The sequence below is a fragment of the Sturnira hondurensis genome, unplaced genomic scaffold (genome assembly GCF_014824575.4).
Source record: "Sturnira hondurensis isolate 20B ecotype Veracruz unplaced genomic scaffold, ASM1482457v3 Scaffold0015509, whole genome shotgun sequence".
In the NCBI taxonomy this organism is placed as follows: domain Eukaryota; kingdom Metazoa; phylum Chordata; class Mammalia; order Chiroptera; family Phyllostomidae; genus Sturnira; species Sturnira hondurensis.
This window is the reverse complement of record NW_028088140.1, coordinates 5,137,230-5,153,344: the sequence shown is the minus strand read 5'-3', so window position 1 is coordinate 5,153,344 and position 16,115 is coordinate 5,137,230.

Genomic DNA, 16,115 nt, shown 5'->3' with positions numbered 1-16,115 from the left:
TCTGGTGTTACTGCTGCTTATATAAGGATCTCGCCTGATGCCAATGGATGTACCTGCTATTGGCCCAGTAACTTTGCTTCATGGAAATGGAATTTGATTATTTTGCTCTTCATGTTGTCGTGCTGACATTTACTAAGTTGGACCAGTGTGTCTGTTTCCAGTAGAAAAGAAGCACTTCTCATTGCTTAGTTAGGGGAGCAAGAGATTAAGCTGTTGGGTATGTAAGTACAGTGGACCTCAGACTGGCTCAAATCACAGGTCCTAGATGACCCTTCCTCAACTACTCCACAGGGTGTGATTTACAGGGCTGCTGGAAAATTGGTAGATTCCTTGGGAGTCCAAGCAATTTACCTTCCTGTATGAATTCTAGATTGTACAGATTGAATTCTAGATTGTAACTGTTACACAGTTACAACAGGTTAAGCCCTTATCTATTAATCCATCAATCAATTGACCAATCAACCAGCAAGAATATATTTAGCAGCTACTCAAATGCACTGTGTTGGGCTCTGCAAACACAAAGAGGCATTACCTTGCTTTAATTTTATTACATTCTACAATTTGATTAAGAAAAGTATATATGTGCACAAACTGCACACTCCCACAAAGCATTGTTCAGTGTACTCAGAAAGAAGGGTTTCCAAAAGGGAGACATCACCATGAGCTGAAACGCCTGAGGAAGACTTCCTTGGGAGAAATGAAACATAAACCTAATGTGAAAGACTAACTGATGATACGCTGAGTGTTGAGTAAACCCAGATGAATAACAATATAGTCACAAGCAGAGCTACTCTTCGGTGTACAATGATCGTTGTAGAAACTGAAACACCCAATGCCTTGAACATCATGTTTGTGTCATTTGCAATTACTTTCTGCATCTTCCGGAGACTTCAGAAGCTGAGGCAAAAGGGCTGACATTTAATAACCACCTTCTGTTTGCCATATAGTGCTATCTGCTGTACATATGTTGTCTTGGTTAGTTCTTCCGCAGTAGTGGGAGTTGCTGTTTATAGATGAGGAAACTGAGGCTGAGAGAGGTTAAATCACTCCCCCAGTTCTCATACTTATCAAGTGACAACCCTCTGCATTACTTACACACAGCTGACAACTTAATTGATTTTTAAGGTAGGCAACAGAGCTGAAAAATTTAATGTCAATGCTTTTGCTCAAAATACTGTTTGAGCAATGGCTGATGTGGCTCTGTTGGATGGAGCATCATCCTGTAAATTATAAGTCTGTGGGCTCGATCCCCAGTCAGAGCACATATTTAGGCTGTTGGCTCAATCCCCAGCTGGGGTATGTATGGGGACAACTGATCAATGTTTCTCTCTCTCTCCCTTCCCCTCTCTCTAAAAGCAATGAAAAAGTATCCCTGGGTAAAATTAAAAAAAAATATTTGTATTGTTGCTTGTTAGATGGGTACATTGTTGGTAATTACAAAAATGGATTAAAATGAATACAAGAGAAAAGTAACAGCAAAGAGAAATAAATTAAAACACTGGATATATACTCTTTTGGAACATGAATGCTGTAGAGTATGTCCAATGGTACTGGTAGAAGAAAATGTGTGTGTGTGTGTGGCGTGGGGCTACATGGGGAATTTGGTGCACTCTGTCAGAGACGTCCTCATAGAGCCAATGTCTGATATGTTAGATTCTATTACAAAATGATGAACAGTTCCACTCTGGCTCTCAAGGTGACAGATGTTTTATGACTAAAGTATTGCTTTGGGAAAACCAAAATAGACCCACTACTCCTAAAATAATCAGCCAGAAATACAAGGAAAAACATTAGGAAATGGAGACTTGCAGCAAGGCAACACATGTTCGAGGCAAGGTTCTCAGAATTTTGTCTGTGAGTTGTAACCTTGGCTGGACCAGTTGCTCTCCCATGGGCCTCCTTCCACAGAGTCAGAGTCCTTTCACACGCTTGGCCATCCACACTCTGCTGTCTTGTATGAAAGAGCAATGGAGGTTCCTACATGCCAGTGGCTTGGTGGGACAATGGACTGGGAAACTTAAGCAAGCAGTCGCTTGCAGACCGTTAGTTTTTCCAGTGTCCGTTAGCTATTCTTGGTGAATTTCCAGAAGGATAATTCATTTCAATAGAGCTCATCCCCTTTGTGACGTCTGGCTGGAAACATCACCTGGCCTCTCTGTATGCCTGGCTCTTGCATTTTGAGCTTCTGTATGGACCAATTAAAACAAGCATCCCTGTCCCCTACAAACAGGGCTAGATGTCCTCAAGGGCCGAGGGTTGTCTTGAGGATACATGGCACGCATGAAGCCCTCAGTGCAAGGTCCAGCATGTGTTATTGGCCCAGAGTTTCTAGCTATGATTACCATTTCCAAATGTCCCCATTCCATGATTTGTATCCCTCTATTCCATTTTAATGTTTCTCAACTTGGAACAACTCAGCATCTATGTGTACTTTTATTGTTATGTTTCATTTTTACAGAATAAAGCTATTATGAAATTGCTGGTAAGTTCAGCACCAATAATGTCTTAGAACTGAAGATATATAATATTATCACTACATTTTATTTTTCTGAGAAAAATGTCTCCTATGGAGTTGAACCTTAATTTAAGGGGAAAAAAAGAATGTTTGAAGTTGTCATGGAAAAGCATTTTGAAGAAGTTTGTGGGTAAATATGAAAGAAGACCATTGTGAGAAAGCTTTCTGGAAACCAGAAGATGATGAGGATGGATGGCTTTTGTTTCTCTATCAAGTCACTTGTGTAATGCTTTTCTAACAAAACACAAGAAATTTACTTAATTAGTAAAGTGTCCCACAAACTGAAATTCTATTTATAAAACACTCCTCTTCAAGGAGTTCCAAGTGCTTGGCAGACGTTTTCTAATAAATGCTTACAAAATGCATGTGCAGGAGGCCCAGGACGGGGGAGAGCAGGAATGCCAGAGTCATTTCTACTTTTCTGTTTTAGGACACATTTAACTGACTTCCCAAAAGTCAGAAAATCATGGACAAGTTCGGGGAGAAACTTGTGGGGGTGACTTTCCTCACAAATCCCCTTGAGTGCCATGGATGAGAGTAAATTTGACTGAGACATGATGTGATCTGCTTAGGGAGGAAAAGTGACCAGTTTCTCAGGGGAAAAAAGGCCAGCAGTGGCCAGTTTCTCTGAGGAGAAAAAGGCTTCAAGCCCCCTCCTCCAGGGCCTTTTATTGGGTTGTAATACACAGGAATACAGGATGGCAAGGATCAAGCAGTAGATAACATTTCAAAGAAATCTGAGGGCTTAGTACGAGTCAGAGTCTGTCAGAACAGAGTTTTAGGGTTTCCTGCTTGAACCCTTATCATATGAATGAAAGCACTCTTAGCAGAGCAGATTTCACAGGTTTATCAGGAAGTCTTTGTGATGCCAGATTTTTCCCCAGGACACGCTCTAGCAAGGCAAGGAGCTGCACCCCTCCCCATCAGGTATTCAGGCTTGAGGGGATTAGAGCCAGGAAGTGCTTCTCCCAGAGGACATGCGGACTCGGGCTTTGACAGAGCCGGTGGTTAGGGGGGGAGCAGGCGGGGAGGGGGGAGAGAGTTCGTTGCTCTTTGTTGCGGCCCCCTGAGTCCTTCCATGATGGTCTCCCAAGTGATCGAGTCTGGCTTAGGTTGCCTGCCGCTGTGAGGGGTCTTACCTGTCATTGACTCCCGAGCTTTGGGGGCAGGGAGAGGAAACTGAGGCAGCATTTGCTACCAGAGACAAGCTTTGTCTCCTGGAGTGCGAGGGGGAGACGGGAGACAACTGCATTTGAACAACAATAACAAAAGACTTAAAAAAGCTTATTTTACAAACTTAAAAGTTGGACACTGAAAGGGTGTATCTTTAGATACAACTTTTAAGCCAGTATTGTCAAAGAGTGTTATCCTAACTGATGTTATAAATATAGAAAAAATAGAGACAGACAGAAATTAGGGAGAAATATATGTGTTGGGTCATTTAAATGAGGAGCATTTCCCTTAAAATATTTTAAATGAATATTTCATATCATTTTTACTACCAGATTGTCAAAGGCTACCATAACAAGTGTTTATAAAAAATGTAGAAGCTGGGAGCATGTGTTGATAAATGGTTGCCTCGTTTCTGGGAGGTCGCTAGGCAATGTGCATACAATTGCAAAGGTGAAAAATCTTTGAGCCAGTAGTATCATTTCTATGAATCTATCCTAAGTAACTAATTATTGATATTCTTCAAATTTTAGCTAAGAATGTTCATCACAGCATAGTTACAATAGTAAAGCAATTAGCAATAGCCCAAGTGTCGAATATACTGATTAAGAAAGTTATGGTAAAATCATAGAATGGATTTCTATGTTGCCATTAAAAATGATAAAAGAAGAGAAAGGACCCAAATAAACACAATCAGAAATGAAAGAGGAGAGATTACAACTGATACCACAGAAATAGAAGGGATTGTAAGGAATTACTATGCAGAGCTGTATGCCAAGAAATTTGAAAACCTAGATGAAATGGACAAATTTCTAGAAAAATATAATCTTCCAAAACTCCATGAAAAAGAAGCAGAAAACCTGAACAGGCCAATAACAGCAGATGAAATTGAAGAAGTAATCAAAAAACTCCCATCACACAAAAGCCCTGGAGCAGATGGTTTCACAGGAGAATTCTACAAAGCTTTTAAGGAAGAACTAACCCCGATTCTTCACAGACGATTTCAAAAAATCCAAAAGGAGGGAAAACTCCCCAACTCTTTTTATGAAGCCAGCATCATCCTAATTCCAAAACCAGACAGAGACACAACAAAGAAAGAAAACTTCAGGCCAATATTGCTGATGAACATAGACGCTAAAATCCTCAATAAAATATTGGCAAATTGCATCCAACAATACATCAAAAAGATCATACACCATGACCAAGTGGGATTCATCCCAGGGATGCAAGGATGGTTCAATATTCATAAATCAGTAAATGTAATACACCACATAAACAAAAGCAAACACAAAAACCACATGATCATATCAATAGATGCAGGAAAAGCTTTTGATAAGGTACAACACCCATTTATGATAAAGGTACTCAGCAAAGTGGGAATAGAGGGAGCATTCCTCAATATAATAAAGGCCATATATGAAAAACCTACAGCCAACATCATACTCAATGGACAAAAACTAAAAGCTTTTCCACTAAGATCAGGAACAAGACAAGGTTGTCCACTTTCACCACTTCTATTCAATATAGTATTGGAAGTTCTAGCCACAGCAATCAGACAAGAAAAGGAAATAAAAGGCATCCAAATCGGAAAGGAGGAAACAAAACTGGCATTGTTTGCAGATGACATGATAGTGTACATGGAAAACCCTATAGCCTCTACCAAAAAACTGCTGGAACTAATAAATGAATTTGGCATAACAGCGGGATACAAAGTTAATATCCAGAAATCAAAGGCATTTTTGTATACCAACAATGAAGCAGCAGAAGCAGAAATCAGGAAAAAAATCCCATTCGATATAGCAAAAAGAAAAATAAAATATCTGGGAATAAACCTAACCAAGGAGGTAAAAGACCTGTATGCAGAAAACTACACAACACTGAAGAAAGAAATCAAGGAAGACACAAATAAATGGAAACATATACCGTGTTCATGGATTGGAAGAATTAACATCATCAAAATGTCCATACTACCCAAAGCAATTTACAGATTCAATGCAATACCTATTAAAGTACCAATGGCGTATTTCACAGACATAGAACAAACACTTCAAAAATTTATATGGAACCAGAAAAGACCCCGAATAGCTGCTGCAATTTTGAGAAAGAAGAACAAAGTAGGAGGGATCACAATACCTGATATCAAACTGTATTACAAGGCCACTGTAATCAAAACAGCCTGGTACTGGCACAAAAACAGGCACATAGACCAATGGAATAGAACAGAGAGCCCAGAAATAAACCCAACTCTCTACAGTCAATTAATATTCGACAAAGGGGGCAATAACATAAAATGGAGTAAAGACAGCCTTTTCAACAAATGGTGTTGGGAGAACTGGACAGCTACATGCAAAAAAATGAAACTTGAGCACCAACTTACACCATACACCAAAATAAATTCAAGGTGGATAAAAGACTTAAATATAAGCCGTGAAACCATTAAAGCCCTAGAGGAGAGCATTGGCAAGAAAATCTCAGATATTCCACGCAGCAATATTTTTACTGATACGTCCCCTAGAGCAAGGGATATAAAGGAAAGAATAAACAAATGGGATCTCATCAAAATTAAAAGCTTCTGCATGGCTAAGGAAAACAGTATCAAGATACAAAGAGAAGCAACTGTTTGGGAAAACATATTTGCCAATGATACCTCAGACAAAGGTTTAATCTCCAAAATATACAAAGAACTCACTCGACTCCACTCAAAGAAGACAAGCAACCCGATTAAAAAATGGGCAGAGGACTTGAACAGACATTTCTCCAAGGAGGACATACAGAGGATCCAGAGACACATGAAAAGATGCTCGATATCGCTAGCTATCAGAGAGATGCAAATTAAAACCACAATGAGATACCACTTAACACCAGTCAGAATGGCTATCATAAACAAAGAAACAAACAACAAGTGCTGGAGAGGTTGTGGGGAAAAGGGGACCCTAGTTCACTGTTGGTGGGATTGCAGACTGGTACAACCACTATGGAAAGCAGTATGGAATTTTCTAAGAAAACTAAAAATGGACGTGCCTTTTGACCCAGCAATTCCACTGCTAGGAGTATATCCTAAGAACCCTGAAACACCAATCCAAAAGAACCTATGCACCCCGATGTTCATAGCAGCACAATTTACAATAGCCAAGAGTTGGAAGCAACCTAAATGCCCATCGGTCGATGACTGGATCAAAAAACTATGGTACATTTACACAATGGAATTCTATGCTGCAGAGAGGAAGAAGGAGCTCCTACCCTTTGCAACATCATGGATGGAGCTGGAAAGCATTATGCTGAGCGAAATAAGCCAGGCAGTGAAAGACAAATACCATATGATATCACCTTTAACAGGAATGTAAACAACAAAACAAACAAGCAAGCAAAATGTAACCAAAGACACTGAAATACAGAACGTGCTGACAGGGTCCAGAGGGTAGAGGGGAGAGAAGCACAGAGTAAAAGGGGATGGACTCACATGAATAAGTATGAAGGACACATGGACAATAACTAAGATGGGGGGTGGAGATGGGAGGGGGGTGGGGAGCACTGGGGGGGGCAGGGCTGGGAATACAAGAAAGAAAACTGTACTTGAACAAAAGTTAAATAAAAAAAAGAAACCTTAAAAAATGATACCATCCTATGTTATATTATTGATAAGAAGATGCCAATTATATATGTTTTTAGTGAATAGAGAAGGCTAAAAAATAGTGCTCAGGATGATGGTAAAGATGGTAAAGATACACAAATGCATAGGGAATATCTGTAAGCATATTCAACAAAATGCTAACAATCATTATTTCTGAATAGTAGGTATTTGTGCTTCCTCTTTTTCCTTACCTAGGTTTTCTAATTTTTCTTCCATGAACAATATTGTTGTTGCAATATATAAAAATTCAACTGTTTTAGTATAAAATATTAAAATAGTGAAGACAACTTGTATGACACTGATTGGTGAGGGAAGAGACATGTGTGCCTGGTCAGTACCAGCAGCATGGGCTCATCCACCCTGGTGAGAAGGGTGCGTGGAAATAGGAGACGTGCCTAAGGCCAGAGCTGGAGAAGAATTTTAGTGTTATTTGAGGAGCCCACAGGGATTTTAATAAACCAGGAGGGCAGAGTAACATGCCCTTTGACAGCAAGGAGGAAAATATTCTGTTCCCTCTGTTTTCTTTGTATCTACATCACAGAAATAAAATGCTTCATTTCCGAGAAAGCTCTTCAAATCTTTGAAAGTGGTGAGCGATTTTGTGCATTACCTTCTGTTCTGCTTATCTGTCTCTCTTCTCATTACTCAGAGTGTGTGACTTTACTGAAAGATTTATTTGCTCCTTTTAGAGTATATGGCTTTTAATCTGGAAGATTTAGTCAGTCCTTGTGTCCTGCCAATTGGTTCTAACTTCTTCTCTTTTTGCCATAGTGTCTCCAAATTCATTACACTTTTTTTTCAATGTCCTACAAAAGTGTCCTGTATTTTTTCTCTCCCCACCCCTTCCTTCTTTCCTCTCTCCCCACTCTCAACAGAAGTAAATCTATCCCTCTTTATGCAAATTCACCAACCCTGTATCTCTGGGAAGTTCTAAGGCTTAGACAGCCATCTTCCTTCGATAATTCCTCGTGTATTCTTTGGTATTCTAAAACGTGGGCATTCTCTGCATCATGAAGTGGTAAATAATAGACATTCTCCAGGGCACAGACGCTGAGGCAGCCCTTTGGAGTCAGGGTTTGACCATGGAAGATGTTGGCTCCTGAGAGGAAAGGAGAGCTCCATGAGTTTCCTCCTTTAGCAGGGTGACCTTGGCTGCAGTGCCCCCACCAGCCTGTCAGAGAGCATTGATGGCAGGCTGTCAGTTCACGCCATTCACTGGATCCATCTGCTGAGCACTACTGTGTGTCAAACATGGCACAGCCCACATTCACTTAAGGTAGGTGGTATGGTTTCCTGTAATGGATGCTGTTGGCATCCAGCCTTGATCCCCTTTACTGCAGCTCGCCCATCCCCTAGCAGCTGTGAGAAATGGTGACAACAACTTAAATCCTCGGGGATAGAAGTGAGGGGACAGACAGCTTCTCTTGACCAGAGGGAGCCTCCTCTCCACCTAGAGCTCAGCCAATGCCTGACTGGCCTGGGGTCCAAAACGCCAGTTCCCTTGTCTGGGGGCGGAACCAACTCCGACATCATTCATGCTTCCGTGCTTTCTTGCTTGGTTTTCCCTGTCCCAGCCTGCCTCCTTTGCTGCCCTTCTTCTGAGAGTGCTCTCCCAATAAATCACTTGAGTAAAAATCTCCAACTCTAGCTCTGCTTCTAGGGAGCCTGGCCTAAAACACCTCCCATTTTAAAAGTGAGAAAGTTGAGCGCAAAGTGATTGAGTTTGTTCGCCCATACCCCACAGAAGAGTAGGAATACAAAGTCCAGCTCTATCCAACTCTATTTAATTATTGTGTGATAATTCAGCCCAATGCTAATTTCGATCAACAAACTTTCTTCCTCTAATGGGAAGTGGAGTTCTAACGTCCAGGTAGGCAGCGAGCTGGGATCCAAGCCCAGGGTGCCGACCTCAAGGCGGTAATCCAACAGGGAGGAGCTAGGCGGTGAGTCTGAGCGGAGTCTTTATAGAGCTGCTGCAGACGATCATGTTATTCCCCCAGTCCTCATCACAGACGTGGGACAGTTTGAAAAGGTGTACCTACTTTCTTGTTGTCTCCAAGACTGTAGGACAGTCTTCACATTTAATGAGCATGGCCAGGAAGGTTAAAAAGCTCTGCAACATAAGAATTGTTCTGCAACAAAAGCTAACAGTGCCCCTATTGAGAAACACAGAGAAATGCCCAGGGTCAAAAAGTAACTGAGCCAAATGCAGTCATCAAGTCCAAAGGGCAAGAGAATGATGAAAAAGAGAAAACAAGCCAAAGAGGGGGCCAGCCAGGCAGCCCTGGGCTGGTGCCAATCAGGCTTCAGGAGCAGGAATGAGCCTGGGTGCTGTGCCCACAGCCTGCGGCTCTGTGGGACACAGTGTGTCTGGACCATCTTAAAAAGTTCAGGACAAAAGGAGGAGTCGAGGTGGACCTGTGCCACAGGACCCCAGGACAAAAAAGACTGTGTGGCATTACAATCATTGTTCATTTATTTATTCCAACAAACAGGTAGTGAGAGCCCTATAATTTTCTGGAGCCGTAGGGAACATTGAAGAAAACCAAAACACATCAGACAATTTGGACTGCAGTCAATGCTAAGGAGTAAGTGCAGGAATGATTTGCTGTACTTTAATTTTGGCTGCCCGGCATTTGAACCTCATCCTATGCAGGAATTCTTTCCCTTTTAAGTCTTGCTGGGCAGGAGGCCACCTCTTATGTGAGAAACTGAAAATGCCAGATATGCACTTTCCTACCTCCCTTAGGCAGGCCTGGACAGCTGTCTTGGGTTTTTAATTGGAAAGTAGTTACCCAAGAGTGGAGGGAGAGGGAGATGTGTCATTTTGCCAGAAGAAAGCTGGGTGTTATTTGGGTCCTTGTTTCCAGCCACAGGGAGCTGGAGTCTGGTTGCTCAGGCTGCTTCTGGGAGCTACCTAACATCTTTTGAATACATTCCTTTCTTGCTTAAATCAGCCACATTTCATTTCTTCTGTGGGAGATAAGAGCACCTACTATGTACCAGGTACTGGGAAAACACTGACAAACTAGACAAAGGTCCTGTGTTTTCATTTAGGGTGGCAAGCGGTACCCACTCAGACTCAGGGAGTGCTGCCATGTTGCAGGACCAAGAACCGTGGGAGCGCTCAACAGGAAACTATTAATAACTCATATTTGGCTCAATTTGTGGTGGAGGCTAAGAGCCAGGGAGGCCAGTGTAAAACATTAAAAAAAAAAAAAGATGAAGGGCCTAACTCTTGGATCTTTTGTTATCAAGTGGTACGAAATGAGTCAGGACTCACGCACACCAGCCTGGTCACAGAAGACAAATTCTGAAAGCAGGGAAGCGGTGGGACGGTGACTACGGCATGCTGGATTCCTGCCAGCCTGCCTGGGTAGCACGCTCCGTGACTCACACTTTTCCCTGCTTTTCTGTGAAAATAGAAGACAAAGAGCTGTCCATAGCAGTTGAATTTCTGGCCCAGCTTATCCATGATCTTAAACTTTCCCCAAATAGTCTTATTTCTCCCATTAAATGTTTGAAATCCCAGGCTCTCTCCCCGCCTCTCTCTCTCTCTCTGTCTCTCTGGGGCATACCTTCCCCCAGAAGAGTTCTCTCTGCTTTTCTTTCTCCTTAGCTCCGAGGTCCCTTCTTTGGCCTCTGTGACGTGCTTCCTGAGCCCACACAGCCCAGCTGGCTCACTTCCTCATGGCTCACTTCTACCTCTGTGACTTTCTAAATGAACTTTTGCTTGAATTAAAAAAAAAGTTTGAAATCTGTGTTTCAGAGTATACCAGCCAGCCTGTTGTAATTTTGCTATCTTGTATAAATTGAATAGAATTTTATTTTAGGGAGGTGGATGTGAGGAATGAGTTCATGCTTTAATTTCCTTTTATTACATAACTGTCATGCCTTGAGCATCTCTTTCATGCCAGTCTCTTTCCCATTTATTACCTTTAATCTTCAAAACAACCTTCTAAGTAGGCGTTATAACTTGGCCAAAATCACAGAACTGGTTAGTGACAAAAACACGGAATGCAAGTGAGTCTGGCTCCCATCTCATTTGCTTTCCACGGCACACACCGTGGTGCCTCCTTCCCAGATAGCTCTGTAACTCAAGAAATCACATGTCCAACCCAGGGGTAACATGACAATCGATCCATTTAAAATTCACAACTCATTCCTACCAGGTGTGCCTGAGACATGTATTGAGCATTCTTAAGGGGTTGGTTAAGATCACTTGCACAATCAGGAAGATTGGTGGTTAATAAATCTTTCTGACTTAAACAAATTCTATAATTAAGATACTTGATTGTAAGACCTTTTCCAGGACTGTTTTCTCTGAAGACTAATTAGCTCGGTTGGTGGAAAAATGTTGTCGTTCGTTGGGAGAATGCTGTTCTGTGGTCCAAGGCCTCAGTGGGCCCGTCATAAAGCTCAGATTCGCCAAATGCTCACCGTTGTGTCCAGCAGGAATGTGGACAAGTTACTGTCACTGTGATTTACTAACTATTAGCATCAGTGGCAATGATAATAATGAACGTTTTTGAATGCCTGCTGTGTGTGTACTATACCATGCATCATCTCTTGTCCTGTGCACAAACCTATGAGATCCCACACTTTAAATGAGGAAAAAAACTCTAGGAGGTTCAGCAATACTGACTGCAGGTGGGCTCTCCAAGGTTCAAACCCCGACTTCCTGTGCCCAAAGCACAAGTCTAAGGGTTCAGTGATGCTAACCATAGTTGAGCAGTTCTGGCTATAATACCAGAGCCACTGGGAAGGCATACTCATGTGTCCAACGCTATTGAGTAGTGTCTCCTTTATGATGGGCAACACGTTCCTGAACAAAAGAGACATGGCCTCTACCAACATGGGGGAGGAGAAAAATAATCAAATAAACCACCCCCCAAACATATAGTTACAAATTGTACTATGTGCTGTAATGGAAAGGCACAGAAAAGTGGGGAAGCACGTCACAAGGGAACCTAATCAAATCTAGCAGATCAGTGAAGACTTCCTGGAACAATAGCAATTGAGTAAATACCAGAGGAATGAGTGTGGTTAACTAGGAGGAAGGGAGGGGAAATGGGAGAGGAAAATTACTGGCAGAATGAAGGGCATGTGCAAAGGCCCTGAAGCCAGAACTTCTACTCTGTGGTTGTTAGACATTGCTAACCTGTGGGTAAATTTAGTTTGTAGATGTTTGTTTTGGCTCACAGGCTCTTCTGGAAAAATTTGAGCCTCAAAGAGGAAATGTTGCATAAATATTCTGACTTGAAGCTTCTCTCAAAAAAGCAGGAGATCTGACAACTTTTAGTGTTCAGGGCTTCATGGCACAATGACAAGTGCTGAGTATCTGACCCTCTGGGTGGGGAACGCATCCTCAAGGGCAACAGTCTCTCTGCTCCTTATTGCCCTTCCAACACAGAAGTGCAGCTTCAGGAACCAGGTGTGATGGTTGCACTCTTGAGTTTCTTATACTGGAGAATTATTTCTCTACCTCTGCCTAGATTACAGATGAAAAGTAGACTAAGAGAACCACATGCTTCTCCTCATACCCAACATGTGCTGCTAGTGTACTGTATTTCTTTGGGCCTATGGGCACTTAAATTCTTCCCACGTCGGATTAGAAGGAAACAGAATAAAGGCCTGTAGGGTGTACTACAATTCAACAGCCTAAAATATGTTGACTTTTTTTGCAGTTGCAATGCCTTGTGAGAATGGGTTGTTTTTTACACATTGTTAACCCCTGGCATCATGAGACACGGAGAGCTGAATATACAATTGATTTTTGATCAAAGATATTAAAAAATGCTGGCTCTATTCTTCCAAATGTCCAATTGCACCTGTTTTTAATTGCTACTCAATTTATTAAGCATTTCTACTATATTAAGCAAAATACATCATAAGATAGCCCCTGCACTGGAGAACATGTGCATTCCTTTCTTGGTCAGATAGATTAATCTTCCCTTCTCCCATCCACTGTACTTCATATATTAGCAAGATAGCACAAATTAATGTTGAACTTTTTCTAAACATTTACATGTCAAGTCATGCAGACATCTCCGATATAATGTGAGAGCTCTGCGCTGTGGTACAAGAAACCACTTCTTTTACACAGTTAATATATTCCTTCAAACTGCGTGTAAATCAGGTCTATGTTCAGAGCTCTAGAAAAACTCTCTTGGGAAACTTCTGATGAATCATTTTGTAAAACAGAGAATTTGAATGCAATATGCAACATCTTTCATCAATAGATACTGTTTGCAATAACAAAGTATTCCACTGGGATTTAATAAAATACGTATGTGATTACAGATATATGTGATACCATACCTAAAATGTCGGTTGCCTTGTATGGAACTAAAACTAGTTGATTTTTATTTGTGTTTGCCTTTTTCATCCGGGTCTATACTTTCCACCTTGCTTTCTTTTTTTCTCTCCTTCCCACGTATTGTATTCTCAGTGTGACTAAGCCCTGCAACAAATCAAATCTTCGGTTCAAACTTGACCAGCAGAGGGTACTGTCTGAGCACTTAAGTGGACACCTCATCTTTGTTTTACCCATCCAAAGAGAACAGTATCTGAATAATAGCCAGGGAGGTTACTCAATAGGCAAGGTGCTGGCGAGATAATATACATTAATGATCATGTTTCGGCATCATTTTTCAGGAAATTCCCTTTGTTCTCGGCTGCCCACAAAGGACATGCCATGGAGAATGCACCTGTGGTTCCTGGTGATAATGTACTTGAAGGTAGATAAAGAGGGTGGTGGTAGCAGGGTGAAATCTGCTTCTAAATTTACCAAGTACTTATATTCAGCTTAGGTTTAGTGTTCTGAATCAGGATATTAGCCCCACATGTTCTCAGCTTGCTGGTGAATGATCATAAATTATTCTGCAGTAGTGAATACCATAATAAAATAATCAGGCAGTCTGTGCATCGTAAATCAGGGAGCCCAGATGTCTGCAAATGGAGGGGGTATTTGAAGATATTTTACATCTTGTTGGGTTGGGAACACTTGAGAGTTAGTTAGTGATTTTTTATCAAAATAAGGTGAACATTCTCCCTGCTCTGAAATCATGTTCATCATTAAATATAATTAAGTGTATTGTAGAATACTTTGCTACTTAATTTTTACATAAATTTAATCAATTTCTGCAGAGTAGTGGATTGCACATTTCTTAATAAAATTTATTTACTTGGACTTTTACATTAATAATTGAAAAATTTTATCAAAATAAGAATTGCACATGATAACAAAAAAGATAGAGGCAGTTATGCTGAAAAATGATGGTTCCTTGCCCTACTTCTTATCTTCTGTCTCTTCTCAGATATAAATTATAATTTTTATAGCCTTCATTGTTACTTACCTCTGGTTCTTTAAGCAATATCCTTATACTGTCAATTCTTGGGTTATAAGTACGAGATATCATTATCGTCTTCCTAGGCTGATAGATGAAATTTTAACTCCATTAAGTTACTCAATACCTCCAGTTAGTCCTATCTCTACTTAAGATCATCATTCGTTACCTAAGCAACTTTAGATAAAATACTTATTCCTTTTGTAACATTAGGTAAAATACTTTTCCCTTTAATAACTGACAATTTACTTTGAGTCCTTATCTTTTTAGCTCTTTCCTCCCATTTCTCCTCAATTTTTGTGATCTGTGCCTCTATAATGTTAAGAGTATTAGCATTTGTTTACTGTTTTCTAATCATAATTTTCCCATCTTTATCTATAGGTTGACTCTACAACTGTAAACCAATAAATGGTGTTTACATTGGGGCTCAGTATTGTTTATTGCAGTGTCACATGGTCTATTGTTATTGTAATTCTTGTACAACTTCTACTTGTTCTGGAGTTTTTAGTTGCCTTTATTTTCTTCTTATACTACTTGCCTTTCTTTTGTTCTCATTTTTTGTGGTCCAATCAGAAATTCGTTTGTTTCCCTTGCTCAAGGAGATATAGAAATGTCAGAGAAATTACTGCCTATGTTTTTTTCTAAAAGTTTTATGGTTTCTAGTCTAATGCTTAAGTCTTTAATCCATTTTGAGTTTTTTATTGTATATGGTGTAACAAGGCGGTCTAACTTCATTTTTTTGCATGTATCTGTCCAATTTTCCCAACACCATTTATTAAATAGACTGTGTTTATCCCATTGTATGTTCTTGCCTTTTTTGTTAAATATTAATTGACTATAAAGACTTAGGTTTTTTTCTGGGCTATCTTTTCTCTTCCATTGATCTGTATGTCTGTTTTTATGACAGTGCCTTGCTGTTTTGATTATTATGGTCTTATAGTATAGTTTGATATCAGGTAGCATATGGCCCCAACTTTGTTTCTTTTCTCAAGAATGTTGTGGCTATTTGGGGTCTTTTGTGGTTCCATATAAATTTTTGAGTTATTTGTCCTAGCTCTGTGAAATACATCATTGGTAGTTTGATAGGGATTGCATTGAATCTATAGATTACTTTGGATAATCTATAGATTCTATAGATTTGGGTAGTATGGACATTTTAATGTCACTTCTTCCTATCCATGAGCCTGCTGTATACTTCCATTTATTTTTTATCTTCTTCGATTTCTTTCTTCAGTGTCTTTTAATTTTGTAAGTACAGGTTTTTTACTTCCTTAGTTAAAATTATTCCTAAGTATTTTATTTTTATTGATGCAATTGTAGTTGGTATTTTTTTAGTTTTGCTTTCATTATTGGTGTATTACTATAAAAATGCAACTGATTTCTGAATGTTTATTTTGTATCCTGCTATTTTACTTGATTCATTTATCAGTTCTAGTAGATTTTTGGTGGA